Source organism: Sus scrofa, chromosome 3 (genome assembly GCF_054392235.1).
Source record: "Sus scrofa isolate SSC_HxYL_T2T_F1_AM1 chromosome 3, Sscrofa_HxYL_maternal_Yorkshire_Landrace_v2.0, whole genome shotgun sequence".
In the NCBI taxonomy this organism is placed as follows: Eukaryota; Metazoa; Chordata; class Mammalia; order Artiodactyla; family Suidae; genus Sus; species Sus scrofa.
In genome coordinates, this window is record NC_139385.1 from 73,662,408 (window position 1) to 73,686,636 (window position 24,229).

The following is a 24,229-nucleotide window of genomic DNA, read 5'->3' on the forward strand; positions in this document are numbered from 1 at the left end:
AAAAGACTGTCTTTTTCCCATTTTATGTTCTTGCCTCCTTTGTCAAAGATTAATTGACTATAGGTGTCTGGGTTTATTTCTGCATTCTCTATTCTGTTCCATTGGTCTGTATGTCTGTTTTGGAACCAGTACCACACTGTCTTGATGACTGTGGCTTTGTAGTATTTCTTGAAGTCTGGGAGAGTTATGCCTCCTGCTTGGTTTTTGTTCCTCAGAATTGCTTTGGCAATCTGGACCTTTTGTTGTTCCATATAAATTTTTGGATTGTTTGTTGTAGTTCTGTGAAAAATGTCCTGGGTAATTTGATAGGGATTGCATTGAATCTGTAGATTGCTTTGGGTAGTATAGCCATTTTTACAATATTGATTTTTCCAACACAGGAGCATGGAATATCTTTCTGTTTCTTTACATCTTCTTTAATTTCCTTGATTAAAGTTTTATAGTTCTTGGCATATAAGTTCTTTACCTTCTTGGTCAGGTGTATTCCCAGATATTTGATTTTTTAGGGTGCAATTTTAAAAGGTATTGTATTTCTGTATTACTTTTCTAATACTTCATTGCAGTATATAGAAATGTGACTGATTTCTTATATCCTGCTACTTTGCTGAATTTGTTGATCAGTTCAAGTAGTTTTTGGGTTAAGTCCTTGGGGTTTTCTATACATAGTATCATGTCATCTGAATACAGTGACAGTTTTACGTCTTCTTTTCCTATTTGGATGCCTTTTATTTCTTTTGTTTGTCTGATTGCTGTGGCTAGGACTCCCAATACTATGTTGAATAACAGTGGTGAGAGTGGGCATACTTGTCTTGTTCCAGATTTTAATAGGAAGGCTTTCAGCTTTTCTCCATTGAGTATTATATTTGTTGTTGGTTTGTCATAAATGGCTTTGATTATGTTAAGGAATATTCCCTCTATACCCACTTTAGTAAGAGTTTTTATCATGAATGGATGTTAGCCTTTGTCAAATGCTATTTCTGCATCTATTGAGATGATCATGTGATTTTTGACTTTTCTATTGTTAATGTGGCATATGAAATTGATTGATTTACATAGGTCAAACATCCCACCTTCTCGTGGCGTATGTTCTTTTTGATATGTTGTTGGATTCAGTTGGCTAAAATTTTGTTGAGAATTTTTGTGTCCATCAAAGATATTGGTTGATAGTTTTCTACTTTGGTAGTATCTTTGTCTGGTTTTGGAATTAGGGTGATGGTGGTGTCATAGAATGTCTCTGGGTGTGTTACTTCTTCTTCAATCTTTTGAAAAAGTTTAAGGAGGATGGATATGTAAGTTCCTCTTTGTATGTTTGGTAGAATTCTCCTGTGATGCCATCAGGTCCTGGACTTTTATTTGTAGGGAGTGTTTTTATCAGGTATTCAATTTCGTTGGTCTGTTTAGTTGATCTATTTCTTCTTAATTCAGTTTTGGCAGGCTGTAGGTCTCTAGAAAGATGTCCATTTCTTCTAGGTTGTCAAATTTGTTGCATATAGTTGTTAGTAGTATTCTCTTATGGTTTTTGTACTTCTGTAGTATCTGTTGTGACTTCTCCTTTTTCACTTCTGATTTTGTTTATTTGGGTTTTTTCTCTCCTCTCCTTGGTGAGTCTAGCCAGAGGTATGTCTATATTGTTTACTTTTTCAAAGAACCAGCTCTTGGTTTGATTGATTTTGTCTATTGTTTTTTTAATCTCTATTTTATTGATTTCCTCTTTGATCTTTATGATTTCCTTCCTTCTATTGACCTTAGGTTTTGCTTGTTCTTTTTTTTATAATTCATTCAGGTGGTGGGTTAAGTCCTCAATTTATGATTTTTCTTCTTTTTTGAGGAATGTCTGTATTGCCATGAACTTCCCTCTGAGCACTGCTTTTGCAGCATCCCAGAGATTTTGAGTGGTTGTGTTTTCATTATCATTTTTCTCAAGGTATTTTTTAAATTTCCTTCTTGATTTCCTCATTGACCCACTGGTTTTTTAGTAGCATGTTGTTTAGTCTCAATGTAGTAAGTTTTTTCTCATTTATTTTCCTGTGGTTTATTTCTAGTTTCATGCTATTGTGGTCAGAAAAGATACTTGAAAAAATTTCTATACTCTTAAATTTGTCCTTTTTGCACCATTGTAAAGTTGAAAAATCATTAGTCATTATTTTAACCATTGTAACTCATAGGTTTTCTGTACTTCTGCATTTGGAACAAAAATAATAGAATGACTCTAAAAACACACATATACACACACAGGCACAATTTTCTTTAAAATGTATGTTTTAGCACTAAAACTAGTGTGAGAACCTAGAAGAGAATACAAAAATGTAAATAGGATGGTATTATAAGCCTAGGGGGGTCTGAGAAACAAAGAGAACTAAAATTGTAATATATTACTGCAAATCAACAATGTTTGATAGGTGTGCTTGAAAATATGGTTTTAAATATAGTTTTACTAATCCAGGGAATAAATTTAAAGTGTAAACATTATGGGGATAACTAAAATCTACTAACACAGATGTCTAAATAGGTGTCATAAAGCTGGTTAAAAAAGAATTGCAAATGTCAAATAGTATTCTAGAAACAAGAGACATGCCAGATAAATAATAACTTTATTTAAATTTAAATATTCATATAACATTACTAGAGAGAACAATGTATTAGTCAAATCATCCCAAATATAATAGCAGAAAATATTCTATTTATTATCAAAGCTACTGCAGAATAAAATATTAATATATACCTTCCATAAAGTGGAGTGTATCAATGGAGCATAAATGGCCTTTGCATCCTATGCCAGTGGAAGTGTAAACCCCTATAAAAGAGAAATTCGGACAATATGGAATAAAATTCTGTATGTGTTTATCGTTTGATACAATAGCTACATTTTTGGAATCTATCATAGACCAGCAAGGAGTTCCCATCATAGCACAGCAGAAACAAATCTGACTAGGAACCATGAGGTTGCCAGTTCAATCCCTGGCCTTGCTCAGTGGGTTAAGGACCTAGCGTTGTCGTGAGCTGTGACGTAAGTCACAGACACGGCTTGGATCCTGCATTGCTGTGGCTGTGGTGAAGGCCAGCAGCTGTAGCTCTGATTTGACCCCTAGCCTGGGAACCTTCATGTGCTACAGGTGCAACCCTAAAAAGCTAAATAAATACCAGTAAGCTACATATGTATATTTTCTGGTGGAAATAAAAAAACTGATTCTATAATTCAGCGGTCACTGCAAAAGACCTGCAATTGCCAAAACAACATTGTAAAAGAATAAAATTAGGTGATTAACACTATCTAGTTTCAGGATTCATGGTAAAGTTATAGTACTCAGATAATAGGGTACTCTTAAGATTGACAAGTAGCTCAGTTCTCAGTTTAGAGTCCATTAAAAGGCTCACACTGATTTTAACATGAATGGGAAATAATAATTCAATGGAAGAACAATAGTCCTTTTAATAGAATGTATACCCACCTATAATAAAATGAACGTCAATCTATACCTTGTACCATACACAAAAATTAACTCTAATAGATCACAGATCTAAAGATAAAACATAAAACTATAAAAATTACAGAAAAAAATAAAAGTTACAGAAGAAATCATCAGAGAAAATCTTTATGGCACATTTCTTAAATTCAATACCAAAGCATGACCTCTGAAAATATACAAGTTCCTGTTTTTATATCCATTTTATACAAAATTGTCATTGGTACCTATAAATAGATCTTCAGGAAAGGCATCACAGAAGCAGGGATTTCTAATCTTAGTTTTGTATTAAAAAGTGAACAGTAATGAGATTCCATTGTCCATTGTTAGTGTGTGTGGGATGGAGGACCATATTTGCTGCTGCTCCAATAAGATCTGTTGAGACAGCCACTTATTGAAACACTTTTATGACTTTTATTTGCCTCCAGCTACTTAATAAAAAGACAAAGCTAATCTCCTCTTTATCTCCCATGGTGCACTGTTATTTTCCAACTTTGCAATAAACTATGATTTATCTGAAGGAGTTATGAAATTGGTGTGGAGAAGAGAAAACTGCATCTGAGACTTTATTAGTCATTGAAGCTGCCTCCTGTAATTACTTGTTGTTTTATTTTAAAATTCTGCTCCATCATTCTTCCTCAATAGTCTTAAAATTAAAGATAAAGTCAATCTGATCTCATCAGCTACTAGCACAGTCATTGGTATTTCACCCCACTCTGAATTTCATTTTCCACTACCCCCAAAGGAATAAGTTGGCTCAAATAATCCCCTTATATCTCTTTCTTCTCTATTTGCAGAGCACCTGTCTTAGAACAGGTGGGATATTATCTCCTACTGTTGAACTGGATTCTTCACTTTTCCCAAGTATCAGGTGGAAATCTTGGAAGGGTGTATCATGGCATTTCTACCCTCCTTAGAAGGAGGCCATAAAATCCCAAATACAAAATCTACAGCTTTTTCCAATAAAATAAAGAATATTTTGAAACATACTGTAGAATTTCTGTTAGGGGAAATCCTAACCCATTCCTTCCTGTATATGTTTAAATAAAAACAACAAAAACATAGATAAAATATTTGCATACTAATATATTGTGGTAAAGTACAAAAGAGAAAAGGTATGTTGATTGACTATTATAATCAACAAAGTGCTCATTTAATGCAATAACTCCTACCTTCAATCATTCAAAGAATCTGCAAATATCTATTGAGATTTTATTAAAAAATACATTGGTGTGTAATTGATTTACAAAAGTGTTAGTCCAGGTATAAGCAGAGTTAATCAGTTCTACATATACATACATCCGTTCCTTTTCAGATTCTTTTCCCATGTAGGTTATTACACAGCATTGAGCAGATTTCCCTGTGCTATAGAGTAAGTCCTTGTTAGTTATCTATTTTATATATAGTAGTGTGTATATGTTAGTTCCTGCACTCTGCTAGAGATGAGGAGTAAAAGATTTATAAAGCACGAGTCTAGTTTTAAGTGGATTCTAGTTCACAATATCAAAGCTATCACTCATACTCCCACGCCCAAAGTTTTCTCACATTCTAACTTGCAAATTGACCCCATCATTCTCTCTGTTGTAATCACTAACATAAATTCACAATTTTCTACACATCTTTCAGATGGTCAGAGCTAAACAATTTTTATTTATCTATGTCCTTATTTTTTTCTTTTTGATCGCCTCTTGGCATATGGAGTTCTCAGGCTAATGATCATATACCAGCTGCAATTGCAACCTATGCCACAGGTGTGGCAACAGTGGATACTTAAACCAGTGTGCTGGGCTGGGGAAGAAATCTCCCTCCCAGCACTGTAGGTATGTTGCCCATCCATTGCACCACATCAGGAAATCCACAACTAAACAATTGTTAAAATAATTGTATATATATATTTGCAATTCCACTTTGGTTTCAAATAAGGGCGCTTTATTTTCTCTGAAGTATTTTGACCTTCCTTTTCTTTCATATATACAGAATCAGCAAGACCTATATAAAGCCTTTTTAAATTCGTTAACAAAGTGAAGCAAATTCATTGTTGGAACATGGTACAATGTTCTTTGTACAAGAGTAGGTTTGATTTCTTAGAAGTAAATGGAAAAAAGTAAAGGACGAGACTAATTTTTCTCAAATGAATTTTCTATTTTGACAGTATCTATTTCATCTCTCTTCAATACAGATTGCATCAAAATTATTTTCATCTTTTATATTCAATATTGGTTTTATATTGGAAAGCATCCTAGAAAATCAAAAAGATAGTCTGGCAATTACTTGAAACCAAAGAAAAGGGTGCATTTATTTTAATAATGAAATTACTTATCATTTATTTAGAGCATAAGCCTGAACCTGTAATGATGGTCTTTTTCGCAGAGGGAAGATGCAGTCTATTTGAAATAAATACAATATTTATAAATTGATGGTAGATAATGATATATTGAATGTGAGGTTCTTGTTTCTAATTAAATACTTCCATATTTTTTATTTTTCTCAAATAGTTTACTCAAACTAGAGTAAACCCCATTTTTCATCACTCTTCTGTGAGATCTTACATTCACAACTAAGGGTCTCCTTTTCTCCTCCCTCCCCTCCCCTCCCCTCTCCTCCCCTTCTTTCTCTTCTCAGGAAAAGAAGGCAAATCCTCATGAAAAGAGCAAACAAACAATACATATACCCTTTAACTCAAAAGTGCTTTACAGGTGACATTAATCCAAGGAGAATGAGAAAAAGGAAAGAGGAAATAAAAGCAGGGTGGAAGCTGTCCCTGAGAAAAGATGGTCTCAAATGATGCCCTCCTACAATGTGACCTAGTGTATATGCAGCCTACTTCGGCACTGGATATTCAACCCTTGAAATATGTCTTGAGATGGGCTCAAATGATTTCTTCTGGAAACTTCTAACTAATTCAGTGACCACCAGGTATCTATATTTACCAGTGTTATGGTAAGTGACATGAAATCATATGAATGGGAATCTGTATAGACAGATAAATACGTGATAATTTGTCACATGTTAGAATTAACAGACACTTTAAAGCAAATATGTTTTCCGTGTTTAAAAGACTGAATAACAACATAGAATTTATTAAAGGAAGTGGAAAATTATAAAAATAGCAAAAACTGATGCGAAAGAGAATAAAACAGTTCTAGAATGTAAGCAGTTAATAACAAAATTAAGAACTTTAAAGGCTATATTCGGAAGTGGATTAGGTTAGCTGATTGGACTCAGTAGAAAGAATTAGAAGATTACATTAAGTTATTCAAAACACAGCAAATAGGGAAAAATAGAAGATTGACAATATAGAAAATAAAATACATGGTGATTATGGAAAGAGGATCCAGTACATTTTTGAAATTGGCTTTAAAATTAAAAATAAGGAAAGAATATAGGGTTAAAACAAATTTTGAGGAGATAAAACCTGAGAACATGCATGTATTAAACAAAATTTTATCAAACTAGGGAGTTCCCATTGTGGCTTAGCAAGTTACAAACCTGACTAGTATCCATGAGGATGCAGGTTCAACCCTTTGCCTCATTCAGTGGATTAAGAATCCAGAATTGCCGTGAGCTGTGGTATAGGTAGAAGACGTTGTTCAGATCTGCTGTGGCCACAGGTGCAGACCTAAAGAGCAAATATATAAAGAGCAAAATTATATATATATAATTGGAATTAATCTTTAAAAAGATTCCTTTTGAAAATTCTGTTTAACCTGATCTTTATATAATTTTCAGAGATTTATGTTTCCATAACAAACCTATGTTCACCATTAACATAATTCTCATTTTTTTAATAATAACCTATTAATTTTTTTTTTTGCTTAGATTTTGAATTGAGTGAAAGTAAGGCACTAGTTTCTTTTTCTCAATTTTAAATAACTGGCTAAATTTAGGTCACCCAAGAGCATTTAATTATTAGTTGTTTTTGAGTTTTGGGATCCCTTGCTTTTTTATAGTACAGTGGAATTTATTCTAATTCAGTGATTATATTAACTTTTCTGAAAATCTATTGAAGGTAAAATCTCTAGTAATTCTCTCTAGGTTCTTAATGCACACATTCATTCAAAATTATTTCTTGGATGAGTACTATATAATGCAGTATTCTAATAGTGGGATAATATTTATGACCGATGGACCAATTTAAATCTTAAATGTAACTAAAAATCTGATGAACTGTGGCAGATAATAAAAAATGTAAGCAAGTAAATAGGATGATTTCAAGGAATAATGAGCTCTATGAAGGAAATGGGTAGGGTGAAAGCATGTTTGAGGCATGGGTACCCTAAAAGCAAAATTAATGTTAAGTTTAAAATACATATTAGAGAAAGACAAAGAAAAAAAGTGTTTTTTCCTTGTAGTATTTCCATAGCAAAAGGTTATTATAAAAGGCCATGGAAGGGTATTTCTCTGATGTAGGTAATCTCCAAAGGACATTTTTTGTAGGACAATATGCAAATTTAAACGGAATTTAAATATGAAAAGTCTCAAAATAATATAATCTATTCACAAAAATTGTATCAAATACTCACCATATTAATTTCTCCGTGTTAACATAAGTTCTTAAATCTAATAGAAAATCTTATAGTTTAGTTAAGGATACAAGATTTTTAACAATAAGTTTGTTATGAATATAGAGCTGTGAGATATGATGGAGAAAACACCTAATTTGCAACCACTATTTAATAATAGAAGGCATTACCATGTCACCATTCAATTAAATTACTTTGAGAACTAGGCTTCAACTTCTAAAAGGTATACTAAGGCTAGGATGACTACTTCTTTCTTCTAATATTTCCTTCCAAACAAGGAGATGACCAAGTCTTCCCAGACGTTCATTCACTTCTAGGCTTCGCGGGGCCTTCCTTTTCCTTGTTTTCACTTTTTAGTGATTAGGATGAAGGAGTCACTTAGTTTTAACACATTTCTCCTAGTAGTTGACAGCTCTGATAAATATTTTGATAAGAGGCAAATGGCTGGTATGAAGATTTGTAAATGTGCAAATTGTGACTTTAAATTTATCTTTGAATTTTAAACAACTGCATTTCAAGTTCTCCTTCTCTTCTATCTTAAGGTAAAATGAGGTTGATTCATTTGAATAGAATTTTACCATAATTGTGTTTAATATTAAAATGGTAGAAAGAAGGTCATCTGTAATTCTTCGATTTCTAATACACTCTAGCACAATGCTGCTTAAATAGAAGACACTTATTTGCTGGGAAAAGCAAATGAAATATGCCTGAAAACAAACCATTTGCATTTCCAGAGTATAAAAATTACTGCATTGTGCCAATATCTTTGACAGAACACTTGAGCAAAGCAGAGCTAGCAATGTCATATATACAAAGATTTTAAAGCGCTTTCTCTACGTTTTCATTTCATAGGGAAAAAGAGGCACCTTGAATCAGAGGAAAAATAGTTGAATATGAGATAATAATATTGTTAAGAATAAAAAGGTGGGGAATAGAGTAAATGTATGTAAATCTACAGGGGTTTTTTTTCCCTAAATTGCAGCATAAGTTGATGGATGGATTAGTAATTTAGAATTTTCAGACTTTTGAAAATATAACTTTTTCAGAGTGGTATAAATTGGTACATCCACTCTGTCACTGTAAAATTTTGAGTTTAAAAATGGACACTTTTCCTTAGAGAAATGGGTAATGCTAGGACAGCAGGAGAAGATACATAAGATGTATCTGGAGTTTCTTGTAGAGCTGAAAAGTAAAGAAGTATTTTAAAAAATGATTAGGCATGCCCGAGTGGTACAGAAGGAAAAAGAAAGAATGTCCAGTGATTAAAGCAAAACATTAGGGAAAAAATAAACACAAAAAAGGGACAACAAAAAAGCAGAAAAAAGCCCCATAATAATGGATTATAAACAAATATAAATTTCCATGAAGAATTCTAAATAATTTACGTAGATACTCTACTTTCAAATTTGGAATATACTTCACTCTTTAAATATGATTTGCCCATGTGGATTCTTTCCAAAGGATTCAGTGTAGAATTCAGGAAAAAAGAGTAACTTTACAATGATAAAAATTTAAAAATACTACATTAGGCAGGTGACCAAAACCATCATAAACAGTGTAAGTTATAGTCATAGCTTGTATCCTGGAATAATCTGATGAAAATTGTACTTTATCTCTGTGGTCTTCCTTCCAAAAATTCATATATCCAGTCTAACCACAAAATAATTTACCAATATGCTTTAAAACTGTCGATGGTGGAGTTCCCGTCATGGCTCAGTGGTTAACGAATCCGGCTGGGAACCATGAGGTTGCCAGTTTGATCCTTGGATTTGCTCAGTGGGTTAAGGATCCGCTATTGCCATGAGCTGGGGTGTAGGTCACAGATGTGGCTCGGATTCTGCATTGCTGTGGCTCTGGTGTAGGCCAGCGACTACAGCTTCGATTCGACCCCTAACCTGGGAACCTCCATGTGCCTCGGGAAACTGCCCTAGAAAAGACAAAAAGACAAAACAAAAAACAAAAAACTGTCAATGGTATCAAACACAAACGTGGAGTTTTAGCAGTCCAGTAGCACCTAAGGGACATGAACAATTAAATAAAATGCATTATTTTGGAGTTCAACTCGAAAACATAAAAATAACAAGGTGTGAAATATAAGGAATATGAAGTATAAACAATAGTTATAATAGTGCATTTATGTGGGTTTATTAATTATGACAAATGTACCATAGCAATGTAAAAGGTTAATAATAGAGGGATCTAGGTGTAAGATAAATAGGAGCTCTCTGCACTATTTTTGCAAATTTTATGTTAATATAAAACTAGTCTAAAATTAAAAAGTTTATTTAAATATATATTTTAAAAAGCATGGGCCCTTGAAGATTTCTGTTGGTTTATTCCTTGAAAAAAGAATTGCATTATAGTTCTCATTAGAGAAAATTTCCCAAATTCTTCATAATGCCATCAAACTTCTTTAAAATATGCCTTATCGGGAGTTCCCATCGTGGCGCAGTGGTTAATGAATCCAACTAGGAACCATGAGGTTGCGGGTTCGGTCCCTGCCCTTGCTCAGTGGGTTAACGATCCGGCGTTGCCGTGAGCTGTGGTGTAGGTTGCAGACGCGGCTCGGATCCCGCGTTGCTGTGGCTCTGGCGTAGGCCGGTGGCTATGGCTCCGATTCGACCCCTAGCCTGGGAACCTCCATATGCCGCAGGGGCGGCTCAAGAAATAGCAAAAAGACAAAAAAAGACAAAAAAAAAATAAAAAAAAAATATGCCTTATCTGCATTAAGGATAATGTCCAAAAATCACATATTTTCCTTCGACCATACGAACAATTATACTTTATTAAAGAGATATTTAGATGCCAACTGAGAATAAAGTATTTTGACTCAACTATACACTTAGAAATATTCTAACAGGTAGAAAAGATATTTCAAAAGTGCTCTTTATTCAAAATATATGTAATATACATGGAGTAGTGAAACTAATAAAATTAAGGAACACATAAGCATCAGTAAAGAACACAAAACTCCAAATAGAACAGTAACAAAATAGTGCAATCCATATACTTGCTTAAAGACTGACACATATTTTAATAAATATTCAGAAAGAGAAGAAATAAAGATGACAGAGTAATAGGATGTGGAACTCAACTCTCATATGAACACAACAAAAATACATTGAAACATGTAACAATTCTCACCAAAAACTATTTGGATCCTAACAGAAGGATACCTGTAGAGTCTAGGCTTTAAGAAAGATACCTACATAATAAGATAGGGAGGGGAAAAAAAATCAGGTCAGCACCTGTGCCCCTGGGAGTCGACTCAGTGGACAAAGGAGTTTTCATGGTGGAAATCCATCCTGGGGAGTAAATGAGTTGATTTAAGTATTGAGTGTCCCAGTCTTATGGTCCTAGTAAGAGGAGATAAAGGACAAATGATTAAAGATAACTTTCAATAAGTCACAATGCAGATTAAAAGATGAAAAAGTGGAAAAGTAACTATAACTACAATATACAGTTAAGGGATAAGTATGAAGATGTAAAATGAAACTTCAAAAAACATAAAATGTGGGATAAGGGAGTAAAAAAATGTAGATCATTTAGAATGTGTTTGAATTAAATGAATAACAGTTTAAAATAAGTAAATATACCTATAGAAGAACATACATAATCAAAACCTACAGCAGAGCCCCACACAGAAAATGAATGGAATGCAGCACACTATTAAAGAAAATCTTCAAACTACAAGCTCAGAAACAAAAAGAAGAAGCAAAGAACAGAGATGTTCTACAGAAAACAACCAGAAAACAAGTAACAAATGGCACTAAGTACACAATTATCAATAATTACTTTAAATGTCAATGAACTAAGTGATACAATTGAAAGATATAGAGTGGTCATTTGGATGAAAAACAGTATGTGGCCTACAAGAGACACAGTTCAGGGTAAAAGACAAAAAGACAGAAAGTGAATGGTTGCTGAAAGATATTTAATTCAAACGGAAATGACAAGAATGCAGGAGTGGCAATACTCATATGAGGTTAAAATAGACTTTAAAACAAAGGCTATGACAAAAGACAAAAAGGGTGTTACATAATGGTGAAAATATCAATTCACAGATAGGGTATTATACTCAATTAACATATATTCACCCAATACAGAAGCATGTAAATATAAAAAACAAATACTAAATGGTATAAAGGGAGAATTTTCATACAATAAGAATAGGGGACATTAACACTCTACTTACATCAAAGGACATATCATTCAAACAGAAAGTCAGTAAGGCAACAGTGGTCTCAAATGACATGATAGATCAGTTCTATTTAATAACTATCTAGAGGATATTACAGCCAAAAACAGTAGAATGCTTATTCTTCCTAAAGGCACATGAAACATTCTCCGGTATAAATTACATGCTAGACCACAAAACAGGTTTCAAAAACTTTTAGAGGATAGAAATTATATCAAGCATTTTTTTCCAAACAATTCAGTGGAAGTTAAAATGTAGAGAGTTACAGGACTGGGGTGAGTTTATCCAGCTCTACCAAGAATCATTTAAGTAAGTTAGAGCAAAACTTATCTTCTTCAATTTCTGAGTCTGTAGAAATAGGATCAGGTTCTCTTTTATATAACAACCCCTACGAGAATTCAATAAATACCTAATTATTTCATTGTCTTGCTAACCATACTTTACCATACCAAGTTTATTTCTATCTTTATTTCCTTACTCTAAATATTTTACTAGTTTTTCTAAATCCCAAGCCCTATGATGATGTCCATAGAGACATTTTTATGGAGATTGGTGTTTTTTGCAAAGATTCTGAAAGAGTATGAAATGACACTGACTTACTTTTATTTTTTACATGTGAATATTTTTTAAGTTTCCGATAATCTCGACACATTTATTGAAGTATATAAAAACACATCTGAGTATGTATATGTGTATATGTAATACATGAATATCTATATATGTTACACATAAGAATCTTCATTTATATCTCTATCTGGAGGTTTAATTTTATCATCTTGAGCTTGTTGTATTATGAGTCATAATTATAATGTGAGTTCTCAAGAACAATTGTCAGTAGAAACAGCTTATTACTATTTGACAATTTTTTCCTCTTTCCTTATTCTTTCTACGGCGACACCTGTGGGTTATGGAAGTTCTCAGTTTAGGGGCCAATTTAGAGCTGTAGCTTCCAGCCTCTGCCAAAGCCAGAGCAACCCCAGATCTGAGCTGCATCTGCAGCCTGCAACACAGCTCATGGCAATGGTGCATCCTTAACCCACTGAATGAGGCCGAAATAGAACCCACATCCTCATGGATACTAGTCGGGTTCATTACCGCTGAGCCACAATGGGAACTCCACTGTTTGACAAATTTTGCTCCAGTTTAATTATTGTTTCCATTCATTATTTTGGTGTGTAATACCTCAAAGAGAAGTGATTGTTTTTCATTAACTCATATCTAAATAAACAAATGGACTCTGGACTCTAAGCAGTCCTAAAATTTATATGGAACCACAAAAGACCACAGGTGCCCAATCATCAGAGAAAAAAACAAAAGCTTCCCAACTTCAAATTATATTACAAAGCTACTATAATCAAATTTAAACAAAATCCAAACAGTAAAGTTCTGGTAAAAATCAGATACAGAGATTAATGGGATAGAATAGTGAGCCCAGAAATACATGTTCTCAAACATAGTCAAATGTTCTTAGGCAAGGGTGCTCAGACTACTTAGCCAAAAGTCTAGGTGATGTGAGCAAAAATGTAGTGATGAAGGTCTTGCATTTAAGCTGGTTATTTAAGCTGGAGTAATGAGTGATGGGAAAAACAATAGGAGAAATTATTATAGACATTTTTCTACCAATTACTTCAAGCAAATACATTTTACGTAAGAATGAATTAAATGAATTGTATTTCTATATTTATTAAAAATGGAATATATTTTAGGAGTAAAAGAGAGGAGTGAAGAGTAGTTAAGAATAGTTTCCTAATTGGAACTGAAAATAATAAATAATGGTTAAAATACTGGTTTTATTTTGGTAATTGCCTATATACCTTATATATGATCTTTTCTTACCACATAAATGAGTAAAAACAGAATAAATGTGTCTAAAATTCTTTAGAATAAAAATACTACATGTATAAGGCAATGTTATTGCACAAAAATAATGCAATTATATTCCTGGATGTCATACTTTTACAGGACTATATAAATTAAGTTCATGTAGGAATAAAATAATGCTGCTCTGGACAGTCTAGATTTTTCATATTCCATTGCTTTGGTACTAAATGTTAAATATGAAGGAAATTTTTTAATTTTAATTTTTTAATTTTATTGTTAAAGTTGTTATTGTTTTTTAATTTTATTGTTAAAATTTTTTAACAATAGCCACTGAAATGACAAAAGTAAAGAAAACATGTATTTGCTTTAAAATTCAAAATATCGAATTCTGCTTATTTACTTTATTGTTCGTCATTACTCAAATATGGAGTTTCTTGACAAAGAAGAGAAAGAGGCAAGGTTTTTGAGAAGGCAGTAAAACCCCCTTTGCATTATAGGAAATCTGACAAGAAAAATTAAGTAAAAAAATAAATAACTAGAGTGACTTACATGGTCAGATCTATTTCTTCCTCGGTGAATCAGCTTTTTGTTTTATTAGAGATCAACTAATAAATTTAGTTTTACTATATTTCTCATTATATATTTCTTCATTATATATTATAAATCACTTTTCAACAGAAAATATATAATAAATTCTAAAACACTGTTACTCAATTTTTATTGAAATTATGTTGAAAGTACTGCAAGTACTCTGTCTGTAGTACTTGTGGGCAACTGAGTTTCTATCCCAATTGATCTACCTCCTAAAATCAATATTCTGTAAAATATATGGCAATTGACCCTGAAAGTGTTGGTAGTCTTATCAAAATGACCAATAAGTTGTAGCACAAAGTCTAAGAAAACTTCTCTTTTTTTATTGAAAGTGGTCTTGTCCTCACGTCTCCTCACTCTATTGGATTAAAGCCTTTTGTATTTTCTTATGTAATAGCAGGACTTGCCCTGTTTTTGTTGTTTCCAAGCAACAGTGTGAAATGCTGTATTAATGTACAACATAGGCTAGACTGCATTAAGAGATTATCTTTGATGTTCTGTGTTCCTTCACTTTTTGAATTTTAAATTTATTTTGTTTTCCTCTTGTATCTTCCCATGTTTTAGGCTTTAAGAATAGCAGCAGGAGCTAAAACACCTCTGTGTTTAATGCATGTGCACCTGTTTGTGTGTGTGTGTGTGTGTGTGTGTGTGTGTGTGTGTGTATGACAGAGAGAGACAGAGAAAGACAGAAAGAAAGAGACAGAGAGAGAGAGAGAAAGAGAAAGAGGGGGAATGTAGTGACCTCCTTTGCTGGTGGGGTAATTTTAATGTAAAAAGAGAACTGTATAATAAATTTCTCTATAAATCTATATGTTGGATTACATTTATACATTTGTAGGAAATTATACTTCTTTTTAGAATGTTTTTTATTGCTAAAGTATATAGAGTTTGCTACGGAGCTCTGTGAGGTCATAGAATCTATACACAGTCTCAAAGATCAGCATCTTTTATTTTGCCATCTGTTTAAAAACACTTTCTTCATTTTCTTCCCTCTGGCTGAGTAAAATCAGAGGAGACAGATTGCAGCCTGCTGAATTCTTAGCAAATAAATTCATTCCAGAGAAGAAATCTAAACAAGGCAGTGACCCTATTATATCAACCAACCGTGGTGAACAGAAGCCAGAGTAGAAATGTTGGGTCTTTTCTTAAGCTCCTCATTGGAAAATGAATTAGGTCATTGAAGTCACTGTTATCCATCTCTAGTCACAATGTGATCCTATAACTGCTCCTTCAAATGCCAGTGGATGAGGCTCAGTAAGAGACAGTGCAGTCACCTAGCACTGTACCTGCATGTATCAGGAATTCAGTTCTAAGTGTTCCCTTTACTTCCTGCTCCCCAGGTGCTGACCTGAAACAAGGGCCTGAATGGAGGAATAGGCAGAGACTGCAAAGCACATAAGGGTTAGTGGGAAAACTATCACTCCAGAAGACACCCTACAGAGTGAACATAGATGATTGTTTTTTTGGAAGACTCTGAAAGAGTCTACAGAAAGGTACTATTCTGTATACAGAAAGGTACAATCACCTTCTTTATCATTACAATATTTTAATGATTCATACCTTTCAAATAAATTTTTTCTTTTGGTAAAAAAAACAAAAACAAAAACACAATACTTAACTAAAGAACATTAGTTATATTGGAAGAGTGCTGCTTTTTTTGATCTCGCCAAGATCCACTAATCAAACTTTATAAGAGGCATACACAGGGGAAAGGTTTTAGTATGTGTTTTTCTAATAAAATTGCATTTTGGTGCAAGTTGAAGAGTACATTTTCTGGCTGCCATTTCAAGCGTCTCTCACAAAAACACATATAAGGGGAAATAAATGTTCACTAAATCTTTAAAGTTTGACAGATTTTAATAGGAAAGTAATCAGAAACAGGGATGCTAAGTTCTTCTTTTAGATGTTACATTTAAATGTTATAATTTCTTCTACTTTCTGAGCTTCACTATCTTGCACCTAGTTATACATGAAACAAGCTTGACAGGGATGAAGTAGGATAATTAAATAGTTAGTTTGAAAATCCCACAAGGGGATTAAAGACAGAAAGCTAATTTTAAGGGAGTCTAGGAAACTGTTGTAAGCTAATGACCACTCAAGAAAAGAATCCAGTTACCTAGCAACAAACAACACAACCTTGAAGAAAGACTAGGTGCTTCTAAGCACCAGATACACTGAAGCCATAAACCCTGATGGTTAAAACACAAGACAATAGACATAGGGTCTGAATCTTCTTACATGAAGTTAGGGAGTTAATGGTCCTTAAAGAGTAGCATTTCTGCCTGTATCCAAGACAGGAATACAGATGAAAGGGAAAAATAAATAAGTAAATAAAACGAGGTGAAAGGGGACAAAAATACCAAAACCTGAGATGCATTACCTTATTTTAGTATATGTTACCACCCTTTTGTTAATATACATATGATTTAAATAATACCGGGACTGTCCCAGTTAAACCATACAGGGCCAAAGGAGGAACTAATGATGTCAGCCTTGAAGTCTACTGAAAAATGAGGAAGAAGGTGGTCTTTTTGCCTGCCAACTTTTTTTTTTTGGACTATAAATATTACAGCCCTCTTGTTCTAGGGGATGCTGTGTCCCTTCATCAGGCTGCTTGTGTCTCTCACAAGTGACCTATACTAATAAACTCAAGCTTTGCCCACCATTTTGCTTCAGGCCAGATTCTTTCTATGATGAGAAAAAAGGACTTGAGAGTCAGTGAGTCCCAACAACAGATGAGCAATTTTAATTAAAATCGAGTGGATGCAAGCTCCCTTCTAATCAAGAATCGTGTGTTCAAGTCCCAATTTGAGTTTTGACTGGTTTCAAGTCCCAGCCTATGGGTTTAAGTCCCAATCTAAGTTTGGCTGTTTTCAAATTCCACCAGAGAAGGAATGTGGTTTCAAGATCACTCCATGACCTGCCACCATTCCTTTGCTTCTTAAACCTTATTCTTATTCCTTGCCCTTAAATATTTGTAGCTCATATGTCTCTGATTATATTGACCTAGAACTACAAATTAAGTTGGTGCTAATATTTAATTTATAATGTCCTTATAGAAAGGGTTTCTTTCCAGAAATTTGTCTCTCTTTCTTCTCTCTAGTCCTAAACCATTACTTGGTCAACATAAAATTCTGAGAAAGTCCTAAGAAATTTATCTTGCTATCACATTGTTTTCTCTGCTAAATATGGCCACTGTGAAATTATTACTCTGCTATGAACAGCCTGATCACTAAAGTAACCCAGCTTTTGCCTCAGGAAGAACATAGGTGACCAAAAGAAGCAACATGTTGAGCCCATGAATATATGGTTAGATTTATACACCTGAGAGGGTATATACAATTTTGGAACAGTTTCTTTTGGAGACCAAATCTACATTTTGATATGCAGGAGGTAGCTCTAATGACCAGCTATGTCCAGGTGCCAGGGTGGTACCTAGAACCACTCCACAGGGTAGGGCCACTAAAGGTTTAGGACCAGAGCATGTGTCAGCTTGCTGAGGCCTATGGCCTTTATAGTTTCCATCATTGTGTAAATGAGATCTCTTTTAATTTTTTTTAATCTCCTATATGTTCTTACTAATTTGATTTCACCCATTTTCCATGTCCATAAATATATATCTATATGAGTAAATATATGTACACACATTAATATACATGTATATAAACATTTACATAGAGCCATGAGTAGATATAGACATGCATTTTATATATATATATAAATATATATATCATTATATTATACACGTATTTCTATATCAGACACACACATGTAAGTGTACATTTAATTTCATGAAGGAAGAATTTAAAATAGTGCAATGTGGAGTTCCTGTCTTGGCTAAGAGGAAACAAATCTGACTAGCATCCATGTGAAAAATAGGTTCTATACCTGGCCTTGATCAGTGTGTTAAGGATCTGGCATTGCTGTGAACTGTGGTGTAGGTTGCAGACGTGGCTCACACCCTGAGCTGCTGTGGCTGTGGCGTAGGCCAGCAGCTACAGCTCTGATTCGGCACCTAGCCTCACCATGCTTGCTGCAGATGAGGCCCTAAAAAGATTAAATTAAAATAAAATAAAATAAAATCGTGCAATGTTAATTCTTTGATGATCCTAAAATAAAATAATCACAACATTTAGGTATATTCACCAGTACATATTTGTTATAGATAAATAAAAATATCTTTGTTTTCCCAAGCAATTAATGCATCACATTTCAATTAGCAAGAATTGTTCTCTGTGGTATTAGGATGCTGAATTCAGTACTTAGTGAACCATTTAATTCCTTCATGGGCAATTATCACAGAGGTAGGTGAGTATGCAAAAAAAAATGTAAAATATTCTTATTGTTGTTTTTAGTCCAATAGTAATTAGCTACTATGTTACAGAAACCAAAATATAACATGATTTACTTTTTTGCTATGGTTGAATAGTTTACAAATACTGTTTCTTTCTAATTTGAATTTACACTCCTCTTTTTCATCAGTTTTGTGCGTATGCATGCTATTAAAAGTATTTTATGTTAAAGTCAATCAAATATGGTATACTTTCTGTGTTTTAAATGCAATTGTTATTTACAGAGAGTTTGAGACAAAATACTCTTACTACTTTCACATAAGCCTACAAAAATTTATAGTTAGAATCCTTAGATGTTTGGACTTAGTGAAAAGCGTATATGAAAAAGCCATTACCTATAAATTTATCCTTTAAGTATCATCAAACATTAGACTTACGAAATAACATTGGCCTAAAAACCGTCTATATCTCTCCTCCTGTAACTGAAATTTAATCACAATATTTAAACTACATTTAGGTAATTAAAGGCAAAGAAAGAATATTTTTCTAGAAGAATCCATTAAAAATACACAAGTTATTAGCGAAAGCAAATAGAGGTGTAGTTAATCTGCTTGCTCATTAATTTTCCTTTCCTCCTTGTAAACTATTTTTACTCATTTTTTAAAAAATTAATTGTATTGGAGTATAATTGAATTACAATGTTGTATTATACAACAAAGTGAATCAGTCATACATATAAATGTATCCATTCTTTTTTTCCATATAGATTATTACAAACTGTTGAGTGGCTTTCCATGTAGTATAGAGTAGGTTCTCATTAATCATCTATTTTATACAGTAGTGTGTATATGTTGTTTCCAGCTTCCCAATCTTTCCCTCCCCACACTGGTGTCACCTATGGTAACCACAAGGTTGGTTTTGAAATCTGCAAGTTCATTTCTGTTTTTTAAATAAGTTCTTAGGAACGAATATATGGGTGGCTGGGTTACTATCCTGTACAGCAAAAATTGACACAACACTGTAAATCAACCATACTCTAATAAAATATTAAGAAAAACCAAATATGTTCTTATGTGTTATTTTTATTAGATTCCACATATAAGTGATATGGTATTTGTCTTTCTCTGTCTGGCTTTCTGTACTTAGTACGATAATCTCTAGGTCCATCTATGTTGCTACAAATGGCATTATTTCACTTTTTTTAATGGACATTTTTGTTGTTTCCATGTCTTGGCTATGGTAAATAGTATCACAATGTACATAAGGGGGAATGTATTTTTTCGAATTAGAGTTTTCTTTGGATATGTGACCAGGAGCGGGATTGCTAAATCATATGGTAACTTTATATTTAGTTTTTAAGGAACCTCCATACTGTCCTCTGTAGTGGCTGAACCAATACATAGTCCCACTAACAACAAGGGAGGGTTCCCTTTTCTACACATCTTCTCCAGCATTTATTGTTTGTGGACTTTTTGATGATGGCCATTCTCACTGATGTGAGGTGATACTTCATTGTATGTTTGACTTGCATTTCGCTAATAATTTGCAAACTATTTCTATCCTTTATTCCTTCATCTCTTGAACAGATACATTGAATCTTATGAGAAAATAAAAACATCTCCTTACCATTCATACATGAATTTACTAGCCAAGGATTTAACCACACACTCCATGAAGCTAAAAATGCTCTCCTTCTTCTGTAATTTATAACTTGGCTTTAATTTTTAATCTGTAGAAATCTATTAATGAGTTTTAAATATATATGGTCAATGGTAAGTCAATGAGCACAGTTGTGCTTTTTATTGTGTGAAAATAATTCAGAAAAAATATCATTATATCCATTAAAAACCAACATTATAAATTGTTGTATATGTTAAACTCAAACCTACTAGATACATTCTAGGATATATACACATCAGTTTTATTATATATCAGTTTCCTAAAATTACATTTACCCATAATTTAAAAAATATTCCAAATACTCCCTATTAACTGCATAATGAAAAGTCCATAGACTAAGATAAAGTGTCATAACTTGTGTCATTTTTTTCCATTACCACCTGCATCTGCTCCTCAGTACAGATTATTTTCCATCCACATCTGTGTATAATAATTCTCACTTTCATGATTTTTTCAGACTTTCTCTTGGGTATATAGTTCTAACTTCTTTAAACTTTCCTATTATTTTCTCTTAAAGATCTTTTGAAATCTTAAGTTTGAAAAAAGCATTTTTTTACTGTTTATTGAATTAAAAGTGCTAATTTGCCTTCTAATTTGCTATTCATATGTATTTATTATTCATTTGTTTTTTTCTTTATGAGCATGCATATTAATTTTGCAATTAGATTGTCATCTTGAGAGGAGACTATGACTGCTATATTATATTGTATACCATGTCACATTATATTTCACACAGATATATATTTTCATACATCCATAATGCTCAGAAAATGCTAAGCATATTGCAGGATCTAAATGAACGTTTTACTGACTGATTGCCTATCATCTGAAACAAGCATTAAATCTTCTGCATAAATAAAACTGTTTGCTCAACTTTCTTGCTGTTTTCATAATGGAAAACTTCGGTGAAGAAGATAGTCAATGGTGTCAAGGAATATGAAGGATCTGAAATTTTACCATACTTGTAGGCTAGCATGTTATCTTACCATAGTTTTATGAATGCTGGCAGGAAACACAAGCCTTTTATAAAGAACAACCAGAAGGATAAGCATCATGGCTGTATTCATTTGCCTTGTCCCAAACCACACAAGAAAATGCAAAGTACAAGTGATACCTGAATATACTAAGGATTGTAATACAGGAAAATAATCTTGACTTTAGGGAACCTATATCTTTTATCATGGGCAATAATTTTTCCTAACCCAACTCCAGCAGCAGGTTCCATTTGTCTTCCAAGCATACAAGCAAACCTGCCTTCTGTTTCAGAAGGAAATATTTCTCTATCATCTAAGGCAGTTTGCTACACAAATAATCTTAAAAATAGAGAATTAAAAAAGGAAGTCATTGTTGTTGCTACATGCATGATGTGCAGAAATATGTGATTCTCCTAAAATAGGATGGCCCCAAAATGAGAAAAAGAGCCTAAATTCAGTTGGATATGCCAGCTAAAAAAAACCATGCATGGTTATAACTTTCTTTCACCTTCTTTCCTTCTTTCCTTCCTTCCTTCTTTCCCTTATTTTTCTTTCTTTTTTTCTTTTCTTTCTTTTCTTTTATTATTATTTTTTTTAATTTTATGACCACATATGCAGCATATGGAAGTTCCTCTGCCAGGGAGTGAGTCTAAGATGCAGCTGCAATCTACACTATAGCTGTGGCAACCTGATCCTTTAACCCACTGTGCCAAGCTGGGGTTTGAACCCACTGCAAGGACCTGAGCTTCTGCAGTCAGATTCTTAAACCACTGTGTCACAGTGAGAACTCCTCTTTTACCTTTCTTATTACAGAAGTGGAATAATCAGATTCCATCTTTGCCTGAATAAATACCTGACCACAGCCATCCCCCTCTTACCCCTCTCAGACTTGTCACAGTTAGCAATACATTGATCAATTTTTTTTTTCTTATAATTCTTTTCTGCTCTTGCCCTTCCACCTTACTGAAGCACTAGGGACTATGCATATGTATAAGATGAAGCACAGCCCTTTCACTTCCTCATTCTCTTTCTTCTCATGGAGGAGGAGCTGGGCTTAGCTATACTATTATGCCCTAGGCCAAATGAAGCTAGATTTAGAGTTGAGTCATCTGTATAGTAGTATCTAGTCATATGTGGCTATTGACACTTGAAATGTGTCTATTGACATGTGCTGTCTGAAATAAACACTGAACCTCAAAGATGTATCCTGGAAAAATGCCAAGTATTCCAGTTATAAACTTAATTTTTATTAAAATGGCATCATTTTGGATATGTTGGGTTGGATAAAATATATTACCAACATTAACTATGTTTCCTTTTTACCTTTCAATATGGCTACTAAAAAAAATTTAAAATTAAATACATGGCTCCCATTTTGTGGCTCATTTTGTATTTATTCTGTACAGCACTGTGTTAGAGATAGCATACTGAAGATGTCTGGTCTAACACACTGCCTCTTTGAATACATGCTTGTTGACAGCATCCTTCCCTGGGCTTTTATGATCAATTTTATCTCTCCTGCCTTCCCCTCCCATGCTAAAAATTAAGAAGAACTTAGTTTAGCTTTTCATACATCTTTTGCATACCTCTGTTAACCACCTCTTGGTAAGGGAATACTATTTGAAATGACCATTGGTTTCTTGTGGTTATAACATCATAATTTGATGTTATAGGCAGTAGAATGGACAGCACTGCAGGGCTTTAGCACTGGTTCACTTTACAAAGGGCTAACACATCACCAAATGACTTAGTTGATTCTGAATTCTTTTTTTTAATTTAAAAAAATTATTAGAGTTGATTTACAATGTTCTATCAATTTCTGCTGCACAGCAAGTGACCCAGCAATGCATCCATATATAGTCTAAGTGAATTAATTAGTAGAAATATTATTCTAAGGCAAGCATCTACTCTATAAGGGAGGTAATTACTTACACATACTCAGAGTTCCTTTTATTTTTCCCTTCTAAATTGCAATTTTTTGTTTTACTGGTATTGTTTAATTTAATTGAAGGTTTTGGTTTTTTTGTGTTTTATTTTACTTTGATAATTATTTTTTGGATTATTCAAAATGGCAGCATTCACATCGGAATCAATAAATGTATGTACACAAATGTATATCTTAATAATAGGGAAAATTAATAGAATATTTTCTCAGTTCATCTCTTTTTAGCCAAATAAAATTTTTAAATAAACTATTTGAGGTATATAGACTTAGATGATTTCTAGGATGCTGCTGAAAAACACAATGCTTATCTAATACTTCATTATTCAGAATTAAGTAGTACAATTATGTCTGTAGTGATCTGACTCCAGTCTAATTCTGTCAAGCATCTCCTAAAGTGTATTTACCTCATAACTTTGTCATTGCTATGTCTTATACTTAAAACATGAGGAATACATGAGGATAAAACCCCTGAAAATGAGAAGATTAAGCCTCTTGATGAAAGCCTCATTTTCATCAGGTATATTCACTGAGAACCAGGTGTTTTCCTGGAATCTAAAAGCAGATTTAAAAGTTGGCTCTTCTGCCCAGGTAATGCTACTGTAACTTACATCATATAACTTTTGTGAATCCCTTACCTATATTAAAGGAACTATGTGCCATTCTCTATCGTATACAGAAAAATTGACTCTAAATTGGGTGAGAAATAAATGTTAATGAAAAGGAGTGGTAATTAGTTGTGGT